The sequence below is a fragment of the Callithrix jacchus genome, chromosome 5, assembly GCF_049354715.1.
Source record: "Callithrix jacchus isolate 240 chromosome 5, calJac240_pri, whole genome shotgun sequence".
In the NCBI taxonomy this organism is placed as follows: domain Eukaryota; kingdom Metazoa; phylum Chordata; class Mammalia; order Primates; family Cebidae; genus Callithrix; species Callithrix jacchus.
This window is the reverse complement of record NC_133506.1, coordinates 151218295-151231528: the sequence shown is the minus strand read 5'-3', so window position 1 is coordinate 151231528 and position 13234 is coordinate 151218295. Positions and strand designations below refer to the sequence as shown.

Here is a 13234-nt window from a genome sequence, read left to right as displayed (position 1 = left end):
CTATGTAACTCTTTGGCATACATTATTTAAGTTTTGCCAATAGATTCACCTTGTTGGTTATGTTCTGATAAAGCCAATGTCAAGAGTATTCATAAAAACACACACTGGGTGACTGGCAGGAGAAGCCGACCTAGGGCTGAAAAATAACTGGGGATTAGAAAGCGATAAATCAATAAAAAACGATCAAGTCGGCCGGGCATGGTGGCTCAAGCCTGTAATCCCAGCACTTTGGGAGGCTGAGGCGGGTGGATCACGAGGTCAAGAGATTGAGACCATCCTGGTCAACATGGTGAAACCCCATCTCCACTAAAAATGCAAAAAATTAGCTGGGCATGGTGGCATGTGCCTGTAATCCCAGCTACTCAGGAGGCTGAGGCAGGAGAATTGCCTGAACCCAGGAGGCGGAGGCTGTGGTGAGCCGAGATCGTGCCTTTGCACTCCAGCCTGGGTAACAAGAGCGAAACTCCATCTCAAAAAAAAAAAAGATCAAGTCATCTACTGTGAAATTAATGAAGCAATATCAAAGTGCTTTGTTTGGCTTAGAGGAAAACCAGCAGAAACTATATAACTAGACAATTCTTGTAAACCAGGAATAAACAATAGCCACACACCAGGTTATTATCACTGAGATTAAGGACAGTGGTGTAAGTCATTAAAGGTATGCACAGCATCACTTCATTTGGAACTATCGCTTTAAAAAGAGGTGTGTACCTCACTGAGCATCACAGATTTCACCTTCGGAGTCTTCAAAATGACCATCTGTTCATGGAACTGTCCAGTACAGACTCTGGGTTTCTGCCTTTTAGAAAATGGTGGTCTAAGCCCGACAACAGTGGAGCAGAAAAACCCATACATCACCTTCCCTCCCACAGATGATGTTTAACAGTACAGTAGTAAAAATGTGACTGTGAAGGGGCAAGTATATTTTAGAGGACAGAGAAAGTCTTACAAGGCATGTTTTTAGAAAGGGTGGGAAATCACCACCCTTCTTTTACCAGACAGGCAGGGCTTTGTGTAGGAGGGTGTGGCTGTCAGAAACTGTCTGAATGACGGAAGGCAGCAGCTTAGCAGGCTACTGGGAAGAGCGACTCCAACTGCACGGCTCAGCTTAGGAGGCAGAAGTGAGGTCAAGAGTAATGATCTTTGCAGACATCTGTAGGGGTGAGATCACTCTGAGAAGCTCAAGGATACAGAAGTGGAGGGTCATGATTCTGACCCTCAGTGTTAGCTGTGGAGAAACTCAAGCTCATGGTCAGGTAAGCCCTGCTCCACCCAGTAATGGCCTCAGTGATCCACTTAACATGTTTGACCTATTTCTTTCTCATTTATGAGGTGCACATGATACTGTCCTTTATATAAGGTTGTTTCATGATCTTAAAGGAGATTATGTAGATGAAAGGGCTTTATATTCCCAGGGTGCTAATATTAGATTCTCAGGGCTCCATCAGTGTAAGAATCAGACAAATAAGAGGGTGAGTGGTCCCTGGTCAGCCCATCGCCCTTAAAGAAACACACTGGTACCTTCCCTCACTGTAATAGCCTGCTGGGCTTTCAGTTTTGGGTTTAGGGATATGCCAGGGTGTCCTGCTCTTTAAGTGGCCATTCATCAACTCCAGGAATGTGCTGGTGGTTTGCCTGAGTCTTATCCAAATGCCACTCTGGACTCTGGATAAATACAGGATGGGTGGCAACTGTGGTCACATTACTACTCCACCCTACCACAAGCCTTATTTTTCACCTTCTTTGCTCCCCAAGGGAGTTTCCCCTTTTTCTTATCCTTTAAAATTATTTTAAAATATTTACTTGTCTATGAATGCTTATATCCTTACCTTGGTGTATGATTATCCCATATATAATTTAAATTTTCTGTTCATAACAACAAGGGGTAGCAGAAGCATAAGGGAAGGGACATGGACGTGGGCCTTTACCAGACTTCTGGACAAAATTTGAGATGACTGGGCAATTCCAGTAGGGAGAAATGTGTTAGGAGAAATGCTGAATACAGAATAAGCACAGCAATATGCTCTCCTTTCGCTTTATATCTACTCTTCCAGAGGAGGAAACTGAAATTTATCAGGGCGGGTCCCACAGCAGAGTAACGATAGTAACAGTAATGGTGATTATTGCTGGTCATGTGATAAAACCAACATTGGAACTCAGATCTGGTGCTAAGTCAGTGATTTCCAACAGAAATGCAATGCGAACCACACATGCAATGTTAAATTTTTAAGTGGCAACATTAAAATAACCAACAAGAAGCAGGTGAAATTAATTTTAATCATCTATGTTGTTTAACCCAATATGCCAAAAAATCATTTCAACAGTTAATAAACATAAAAAATATTAGTGAGACATTTGATATTTTTTGTACCAAATAGAATCCAGCGTGTATTTTACAGCAAATCTACATTTGGACCAGCTACATACAAGTGCACAACAGCTACTTAGTGGCTAGTGGCTCCCTTATTGGACAGGGTAGCTCTAGACGGTTCCTGAGTATTCTTGTGCCATAAGCCCTTTTGGCAATCTGGAGAAGCCCATGAATTCCTTCTCAGAATAATGTGTTTACATGATTAAAATGGAAGACACAGGATGACAAGGCAATTATTTCGAAACATAGTTATTCAATTATTTTAAAAAACCACAAAATTATGGTATGGTGTATACCTGCTTCTTTAAATAGCACCTTAAGTAACATTATCCAGAGGCAGTTATAATAATTACAAGCAATTTTAAATAAAATAATGATCATAAATAATATGTCAATATGCTTAAAGCAACTCTAATGATGATGAAAATATCTGTGACTTCAACTAGTAGCAAATTAACTGAGTTGTGGAGTTAACTTGGTGGGTCAAACCAAGCTACTTTTCTAATGACATAGAATAGGAGGGAATACATTAGAGGGCATGATTCACAGTCAGGATGAGTACTATTTTGTGAAACCTCTGTTACATATGTATGTATACATACAGTTAAATACTGGGTTGCAATGTAAAATGTACTTTATATTGTGAGTCATGGTTTTAAAAAGTTTGAAATCCTTATACACTGCTAGTGAGAAATCAAAATGGCTTAACTACCATGGAAAGAATTTGATGGTTCCTCAAAGAGTTAAACATAGAATTACCATATGACCCTGTAATTTCACTCCTGTACATGTGCCCCAAAGGAATGAAAACAAGTTATTAAATGAGTATATGTACATGCATGTTCATAGCAGCACTATGCATAACAGCCAGAAGTCTTCACTGTCCATCAATGGATCAATGAATAAACAAAAGGTGGTATATAAATGTAATGGGATATTATTAATCCATAAAAAGGAATGGAGTTTGGGAACATGCTACAACATGGAGGAATCCCAAAAATGTTATGCTAATTTAAGAAGGCCAGACACAAAAGGGTCACATATGGTTTGATTCTATTTACAAGAAATGTACAGAATAGAGACAGGTACATCCATAGAGACAGAACACAGATAGGCTGTTGCCAGGGGCTATGGGGAGTGGAGAACAGGGAGAATCTGCTTAATGGTGAAGGGGGTTTTTAGTTTGGAGTGATGGAAATGTGTTGGACCTAGATAGAAATGGTGGTTGAACACTGCGAATGCACAAAATGCCACAGAAGGGTCACCTTAAAATGGTTAATTATATGTTGTTTCACTGCAATAAATTATTATTATTATTATCTTTTTTTTTTTGAGACGGAGTTTCGCTCGTTACCCAGGCTATCTTTTTTTTTTTTTGAGACGGAGTTTCGCTCTTGTTACTCAGGCTGGAGTGCAATGGCGCGATGTCGGCTCACCGCCACCTCCGCCTCCTGGGTTCAGGCAATTCTCCTGCCTCAGCCTCCTGAGTAGCTGGGATTACAGGCAGGCGCCACCATGCCCAGCTAATTTTTTGTATTTTTAGTAGAGACGGTTTTCACCATTTTGACCAGGATGGTCTCAATCTCTTGACCTCGTGATCCACCCGCCTCAGCCTTCCAAAGTGCTGGGATTACAGGTTTGAGCCACCGCGCCAGGCCAATAAATGATTGTTTTTTAAAGTTTGAACGCCTTTGCCCTAGAGGGTCTTTCTGTTTGGAGTGTACTCATTTGTGGTGCTGCTACATCCCCACCTAGTGGTGGAGACACCTTCTGTCTGGGCTCCAGGACTGAAGATGCCTGACTGCTAGAGACCACTTTCACATCACAGAGGGAGTTCAAGATCTGAGGCCATGCGTAGGCCCATGCCTACCTGGGATGAATATTTCGTGTCTAGACATTGACAGTGATAACCGCCAGCTACCCTGAGCTTCAGGCAGGAAAGAAAAACGCTTTCTAGTCCTGGTGCTCATATATTTCTCCAGTTATGGAACCTTTATGGGATTGATTTATACAATCTATAAAATCTATAAATCAATCCCATAAAGGATTTTTAACTGTATTTAAAAATACAGTTTAGTGTATATAGTTATATATAAATAACTATATGGTTAAAATACAGTTTATGTAGTTTAACTGTATTTTACACTATTCATAATTGCAACTCAGAACTCATGTTAAATTAAAAAGAGGGTGACGTAAGAGGTTCCCTTTAAGCAAAGAGGCTTCCTTTGATTGACTGTAAAATCAAAACAATACTCCCTACCACAGAGCTATGGTAAAGGTTAATATAAGGTGGCATAAGAAGTGCGTCTAATACCAGTAGATGTTCATAAAATATTCATTTCGTTCCTCATCCTGCCTGATTTCTAAAGATCAAGTTCATACTTGGTATGAACTTATGAACCCCAAACAACTTGTTGCTTCCAAAAGGGCTCCCCCCAAACTTCTGACTGTCATTGGAAGAAAGAAAAAGACTGTGGGTGCCAGGAAAAAAAGTGGCAGGGATCTGGAGTTAATATATAAAGAAGACAGAGAACACAGGGCAGAAACTCAATATGATACAAAGCCAAGCGACAGAACAGCAGCAGGGACCTGGTGAGCACCAGCTGTATAGAGGGGAGAAAAGAGAGAGGGAAAGGAAGGGTCCAGCAGACATTCCAGTTATTGCCACGAATGCTGCCTCAAGGTGAGAGACAGAGAGACAGACAGACAGACACAGAGCAAGAGAGAGAGAGAGAGGATGCCAAGAAATGCATACGGCAAAAATATTTGGATATTTTTGCAAGTGGGCTTGCATGAAAGATTCCAACTTTATCACATGTTCTATAAAAATGAAATGGAAGGCTCTAAACTGTGAGACATAGTTACAAAAAAACAACAAGAAAAGAGAGACATCAAATCACAGAATTTTCAAATGATGAGGCCAAAGGCAGGAAACAAATCATGAAATTAATTTGAAATCAAATAGTGTCAAATTACCAGAGCAGGAAACACTTGCTCCCACATCAGAGTATTCAAGATCTGTCGGAAATTCTATAACGTGGTACAATTTGGCATTGGAAAAACATGGGGAACAAAATCTAAACCCCATTCTTACATGCTTCTAAGAACACTGGCAGGGCCAATGGGGCAGGTGGTGAGTAGAAAACCCCACAGGCAAGTCGGGGAAGCAGGCCTCCCCACTAGGCCTTCCTGAGCCCAGCAAGCATCCCTCACTGCAACAGTCACTTCTGTCCTGACTGCTCCACAGCCTTCCTGTTTCTCTCCTCCCATCTTGCTCTCAGGGATGACCCTGCCTCCTATATGGCACCAGATAGAAAGTCTCATTTTTCTGCTATCAAATCCACAAAGCCACCTTTGTCCCCTCTCCTGACCCTGTTTCCGCCTCGTGCCCAAGAGTCTCACTCCTATGGGTCTCTTGCTTTCCCTTTCTATGAAATCTTTCTTGCCTTAATGAAAACATAGCCAATACCTCTTGTCTTAAAAGCAAACAACAAAAAACCAAGAACCTTTCCCTATCCCACATGTCCTTCTAATTCTGATATGGTTTGGATCTGTGTCCCCACTAAATCTCATGTTCAATTGTAATCCCCAGTGTTGAAGATGGGGGCTGGTGGGAAGTGACTGGATCATGGGGTAGATTTCTCATGAATGGCTTAGCACCATTCCTCTTGGTACTGTCCTCATGATAGTGAGTTCTCATGAGATCTGGTGGTTTGAAAGTGTACAGCACCTCCCGCCTCACTCTCTCTGGTTCCTGCTCCTGCCGTGTAAGACACCTGCTTCCCTTTGCCTTCTGCCACAATTGGAAGCTTCCTGAGAGGTCCCCAAAAGCAGAAGTTACTATGCTTCCTGTATAGTGTGCAGAACCATGAGTCAAACTTCTTTTCTCTATAAATTATCCAGTCTCAGGTTATTTCTTTACAGCAATGAGAGAACAGACTAATACAAATTCCTAGCTTACCTTCCTGAGTTCCCAATCTTCACTTAATGTTTCAACAAAGCTGCCTTTATACGCAGCCTTCAGTTCCTCTCTCCACCCCGCTTCCCCCTTCAGCCCCTTTCAGGCTGACTTCCTGGCCACACTTCCACTAAGGTGATCAACAGCTTCCACTTAGCCAGTGGGCACTTCTCAGCCCTTAACTGAAACGGCATCTCGGTAGCATTTGATGTAGCTCCACACCCTTCTTCTTGCAACTCTTTTCTTGCTTTCATGACCTTACACTTTCCTGGTTTTTCAGGTGTGGCATAGTTGGCCCCTGCCTACCTCTCCAATCTCATCTTGCACCGTCCCTGCCACCCGGGACTCCTGCACCTCAGGGCTCAGCAGTGCTGCTCCACCTGCCTAGAGGCACTTTCCTCTTCCCTTGACTAACTTCTATTTGCCCTTCATCCATCTAAGTATTGCTTCCTCAGAGAAGCCTTCCCTTAACTTCCTGGTCTAAATCCAGAGCCACGGTTGACATTTCTTATTGATACAAATACTTTATCACAATTTGTAGTTATGCATTTATTGTGTAGCTAGTTTTCAACATGCTTTCTCCCTGTTTGGACTATAAATTTCACTAGGTACATTCTATGTTTATTTTGGTCAGCATCTTACTCCTGTGTTCTAGGACACAAGGGAAACACAGCAAACACAGCACATGGTAGACACTTAGTAGGAAATTACTGAATGAACAGCATGGGGTTAAATGAATGAATGAAGATCTTCTCACCCATGGCAGGGAGTCAGAGCAGGTCAGTGACTTTACCCTGGCTGCTTCAGGCCTTTAGTGTTCCCCATGCAAAAAGCTGTTCATTTTTTTTTAGGCCCTTGGGTATCTGTTTGAACAAAGTCCCATTTGGACTAAGAGAAGCATGATGGAGAATAAGCTGGCAGCAAAGGGTGGAGAAAAGCCAAGGAAAGTAAGCTGCTGGAGAAGAACAGTCTCAATTTTCTCAATGTCTGACTTCTTACTTCCCTGACATAACCTCTGACCATGTCAGCTGTAGATGGGGCTCTTTTCCTACCAGTGTAATGCGGACTTGGGTGCTGCAGAAGCTTTATATGTGGAAGAAAAGGAAATGCATGGGAGGTATGGGGAAAGGGAAAACAAAGGGAAGCTCTGAAGACAGGCTCAAAATCCAGCAGATCTGGGAGGAGTAGATCTTATAAGTCATTGAAGCAAATCCACTCACGATATAGATGACAACCTCAAGGCCAAGCTGTAAACAATGTATCCAAGGTCCTCACTGATGGGAGAACTGGATGGACTAAAATCCAATGCCCCTTTGTGTACCCTCAAATGCCTGTTGAGGCAGAGAGTTGAGACACTGATCCTGTTACTTCTTGTGTGTTAAAGAAGCCATTTCTCACTGGAGCTATTTCACAAGCATGCTATTCAAAGGAAGGGTTTTAGGTCTACTAAAGACTACTTATATCAAAGCTGTAACAACTCTAGTAAGTTCTGAAACTCTTTTTTACTTAAGAGTATCTGGAGTTACTACAAAGCCCCGGGACAGGTGTCTAACTAGGATTGGCCAACCTTATCCTTTAAAACACAGTAAGATCCTGTTGATTTGAATGTTGATGGGGGGCAGGGCATCCCTTGCTGCTCTTGTTTACTCAGCTTGGGAGAAATCAGCTTGACAGATTCAGTGGCAACAAGCAGCAGACAGCCTTCCCTCCTCATGTTTAGTTATTTCACTTTTACTCCTCATAGCCAAGTTTCTTAAAAACGACCCTGTCTGTCTCTCCTTCCTAATCTCCTACATTCCAATTTACTGTCATTCCAGCACACTGGGAATGAGTGTGTCATGACCAACAACGCCCAAGCCCTATGGAACTTTCCAGTCCTCACCCTACTTGGTCTCTTGACAGCATTTGGCATCACTGGTCAAGCCTTCTTTTTTTTTTGAGTCTCGTTCTGTTGCCCAGGCTGGAGTGAAGTGGCTCAATCTTGGTTCACTGCAACCTCTACCTCCCGGGTTCAAGCAATTCTCCTGCCTCAGCCTCCCGAGTAGCTGGGATTACAGGCGCCTGCCACCACACCCGACTAATTTTTGTATTTTTAGTAGAGATGGGGTTTTGCCATACTGGCCAGGCTGGTCTCCAACTCCTGACCTCATGATCCTCCTGCCTCGGCCTCCCAAAGTGCTGGATTATAGGTGTGAGTCACCGTGCCCAGCCAAGTCTTTTTTTGACATGTTCATTTTACTTGGCTACTATGACATTCATCTCCTCTGTCCTCCTACCTCTGTGACTATTTTGTCTCTTTGCATTAGGGGTTCCTTCTCTGTCCCTGCCTGCAAGAGTACCTCAGAGCTCCACATTCAGCCCCTTTCCTTCTTACGTATAAATACTGCCTAGGGTGTTTCATCTGAACCCACAGCTTCAGTTGTTTCCCAAATTGCTTTTAAATCTCAGACCTCTCTGTGGAAGTCCACATCCGTATATTACCTCCTTATATCTTATCATCCACCTCAATCTGGATACTCCTCAGGTACCTGAAATTCAACACGGCTACATCTGAGCTAAGCAATCTTCTTCCCCAGTTCTTTTCTCCTTTATTGCCTGAATGACATCATCATTTACTAAGACACTCAAGTTAGAAATTGAAGGCTTTTCTTCCCTCTCACCCCTCAGATTCAAAGACTCAGCAAACCCTGTTGAATCTACCTCTTAAAATTTTCTTGTATCTGTTTTCTCATCCTCATTCTTACCATTGTTCTGTTAATTATGGTATTTGTAATACTTCACCTGGCTCAATGCAATAGCTTTCCAATTGGCTCAGTCCTCATAACTGCTGCCAGATTGTTCACTGCTTCTCAATCCCTTTTGAGATCCAGCTCAATCCTTGGTTGCCATACAAGACCCCTTCCCACCTCTCTAACTTCATGCAGCCGTGTGCTTCAGCTACAGGGAACTGTCTGAAAGTCTGACAAAACACCAGGCTGTGAACTACTCTCAGGCCCTGCACTATGCATTTTGCTTTTCCTTCCTCTTAATTCCAGCTCTAACCCTTACCCATGTTTTTGGGAAGCTCTGACTGACCTCCCCAGGCAAAGTGAAATGCCCTTACTTTGGGCTCCAGTAGTACTTGTTACCTGGTCTTGCATTTGTAGTTTACTTTGCTGTCTCCCCACTAAATTGTAAGCTCCTTGATGGAAGTGGAAGGCTGTGCCTTTCATTTCTGAATTACCAGCATCTAGCATAGTGCCTGGCACACAACAGATTCTAAAACATGCTAGGTGAAAAAATAAATTTAAATATAAGCATGAGGTTTATTTTTGTGCGTGAGCCCAAAAGCAAAGGGTATGATAGCATCCCTTTCAATACATTAAATATGTAAAATATAACATTCTTTTGCTATGTATCTGCCAAGTGATTTCTTATAGAAATCTACAGAAACAGTGAAACAATTGTTTCATACAAACCAAAGGCTAGAAATCACATGACAGTATGGAATATTGTTTTTATCAAAATATCCAATCTAAGAGATATAAATTCTAGAGATTAATTTTGAAATCTTCTGTTACTAACCACAAAATTTCCTTAAATGCCATATGTTCACCCCTTAGAAAACAACAAGGCAGATGCAGGATGTATCCATGAACCTTCTAGTGCTCTCCAAACACTTGCCAATGGCGAGGCTTAATTTTACTGAACACGCTTACCTGGCTGATCATTCATGAAGGAGCAGTTCCAGCCAAGAAAGAATGCTATGTTTTACTCTGAGGTTTTCTTTTCCAAAAAGGAGCTAGCTAGCTAATTAACACACTTTCACATCATGCAAAGGTCCACAACGTCTCTGAATTTCCCACATGGAGAAACTGTGGCATTTAAATATGATGGTTACGGTCAGGGAATGAGTTCATGCATTGTTATCGTTTTTGCAGACTTTCTTCTGAGGACCAACTGAGGTTATATCAGTGGCATTTCCGAGAGCCTAACCATGAAGTAGTTACAGTTTTATTCATTTGCTCTGGGTGGCTGCTCTTCTTGAAACCTGAGTCTACTATGTTATCTGCTGTGGTAACCGGCAGGTTAGTGGACAGGCACAGCCGCACTGGGATATTAGAAGCACACAGACAGCACAGGCTGAGCCATGCCCACCATCACCTGCACACTCTGCGCCGGATAGGGCCACCTCTTAGGGCCCTATTACACTTAGAAGCATGAGAAGTGTTTACTCTGTTATAGAAAAAAATCCCAATATTTCTCAGGATGCATAATGCCCAGAAATAGGCCAAGGGCAGCTCAGGGCAAGCCAACTATGTCTAAAAACTAAACTTGCCTCAGGAAGTAAACTCACCCCAGGTTTTGCTTATTAAATCATTCACCACTAAAGAGATAGTTTCTATAGAAGTTAGGTGTAGGTATAGAAGAAAATCAGTAAAGAATTTGAGTTCTTATTCAAATTTTAAACTACTCTGACACTTACCTAACTCCTACGCTTTACTTGGAGGATGAAAATAATAGCAGTTGTAGGACTGATTGCTAATCACAGGCTGCATAATGGATTAGGAAGGCTTTTATATCAGGTAAACTACTAACTTTCACAAGCTCACATTGAAGCATAAAAAGGTATGTCTTAAATATATACCTAAACACACAGACACACACACACACACACACACACACACACACACACACACGTTAAATCCTTAGCCAATTAAGAACACAGAGTTAGCAGTATAAAAAATACTTTTTTGGCTGGGTGTGGTGGCTCATGCCTGTAATCCTAGCACTTTGGGAGGCTGAGGCGGATGGATCACAAGGTCAGGAGTTCAAGACCAGCCTGGCCAAGATGGTGAAATCTTGTTTCTACTAAAAAATACAAAAAAGTTAGCTGGGCGTGGCGGTGGGCACCTGCAATCCCAGCTACTCAGGAGGCTGAGGCAGAGAAATACTTGAACCCAGGAGGCAAATGTTGTAGTTAGCCAAAATTGTGCCACTGCCCTCCAGCCTGGGTGACAGAGCAAAACTCCATCTCAAAAAACCCCAAAACACTCTTTTCTCATTAACTTTTAGTTAACAACCACAACAAAATAGGGCAAGTCTAGCAAAGAGCAATCTGGTTCTTTGCTACACTTTCTGAAATACAGCAGTGTAGAATAAGCTGCGGCCCCACACCAGCCATAGTGGCCTCCTTGCTTTTCCTTGAACACACTGAGCCCAGGGCCTTTGCATTTGCTCTTCCTTCTGCCCAAACTCCTTCTCTCCAGGTGTCCATATGGTTTGCTCTTTCTCTTTCTTCAGGTCTCTGCCTATCAACAAGATGTTCCTTGACCATCTAAAATAAGGTCAAATGTCCTACCCCTGTCACTGTAACTTTCTTCCCTTGCTATATTTTATTCAAAGCATATTTCACTCTCTGAATAACACATATTTTCATGGTCTTAGTCTCCCACCCTCTCCCGCCAGAAAATAAGATCTGCGAGGGAAGGAACTGTATCTATTTTATTCACTGCTATAATTTTAGCATCCAGAACAATGCCTAGCATGTTCTGGTGTTTAAGGTGTTTAAGGAATATTCAATAAATAAATACATACATTGTGTTGCAATTTGGCTTACTATATGTTGTATGAAAATGTGTCAAATCAGCAAGTAAACTAATGTCAAATAATATCTACATTAGCAAACGCTTACAACAGTACCGCTCTGCTGATGAACCCTGACAAGCTATGGTCCATGCTAAATTAAAGGTCAAGTATGACTGTCTCTAAAAACATTTCATTTTCTCCACTGCTCTGGGTGGGTAACCCTATGATAACCAAGGTTGATGTACCTGCTGGATGATCTGTTCAATCCCCAGTTGTCTAAATTTGATTAACCCTCCCTACCCCAACTAAAAAGAGAGTCAGCTCAGTGGACCATTAGCTGAGAGATCTGGGGTGCCTCTTACTCAAAAAAACTGGGTTCATTAGCCGAGCACAAACATGGGAACTGTCTGTGTGGGAAACCAGGTAGAGCCAGGACAGCAAGTACAGAACTGGCCATTAACGCCAAGGATGCCCAAGATAAGGAGAGAGAGGGCATCGTGGAATTAGCCTGGGTAGGTGCTGGCCTTGGACATACACTTCCTGGGTGACTGGAGTGGGGCTATATGGGCACATTAGATCCTTATGAAAGGAGCTGATGAACATCACCTTGGAGCCTTGGCCCTGCAAAACGTAGGTATTCTGGTTTGTCAATGATGTTCCTTCTGGTTAGACTAAAAACAACTTCTACTTCCCCACATGATGGGTGAAATACTTTAAATGAGTTTGGCCTTTAAACATCATCAGGCAAACAACTTGAAAGGCCTTTTGTGATCAGTGTGGTACAGCCAGATGAACATTTAAGACTCGGCTGGTGAAACAGAAAACTTAGCAGAGGGCAGCGTTAATCTTGTTAATATTTCTAATAAGAGTCTCACTTTACATATGCTGGCTGGACTTTTATCTATGTGTAGCTAACGGATATTACTGTTAGTTCTAGGACGACAATGGTACTGTTCTGTCCCGTTAGACATTTTTATTAATGCTCTGGAAAAAGCCAGAGGTGTCACACATCACATTTAGGAATAAAGCGAAGAAGGATGGAGGCACTAAATATAACAAATAACAGCCAGGATCTCTTCTACAAATAGTTAGGGTAGGGTGCAATAAGAGGCCAGATATATTAAAAATAATATTTTATTTCAGGGTAAATGCCAAGCTCCATACCCTACCCAAAACAAACAAACCAAAACAAACTATCAAGAGTAGGATGGCTCGTCTCTTATTTATCTGTTCATTCACTTTATCGTACATCTTACAATTTATAACTACATATTTGTTTGTTCACTTGTGCACTGACAGTCTTCACTAATATATGTTGAGTTCCAAAAGAGCCG

General features: G+C 42.1%; 1 protein-coding gene across 5 annotated transcripts in view; it reads right to left on the bottom strand.

Moving 5' to 3' along the window:
• Positions 1 to 13234, bottom strand: part of FRY (FRY microtubule binding protein) — a 472456-nt gene that overhangs the window by 287390 nt on the left and 171832 nt on the right. The window lies entirely within an intron of this gene.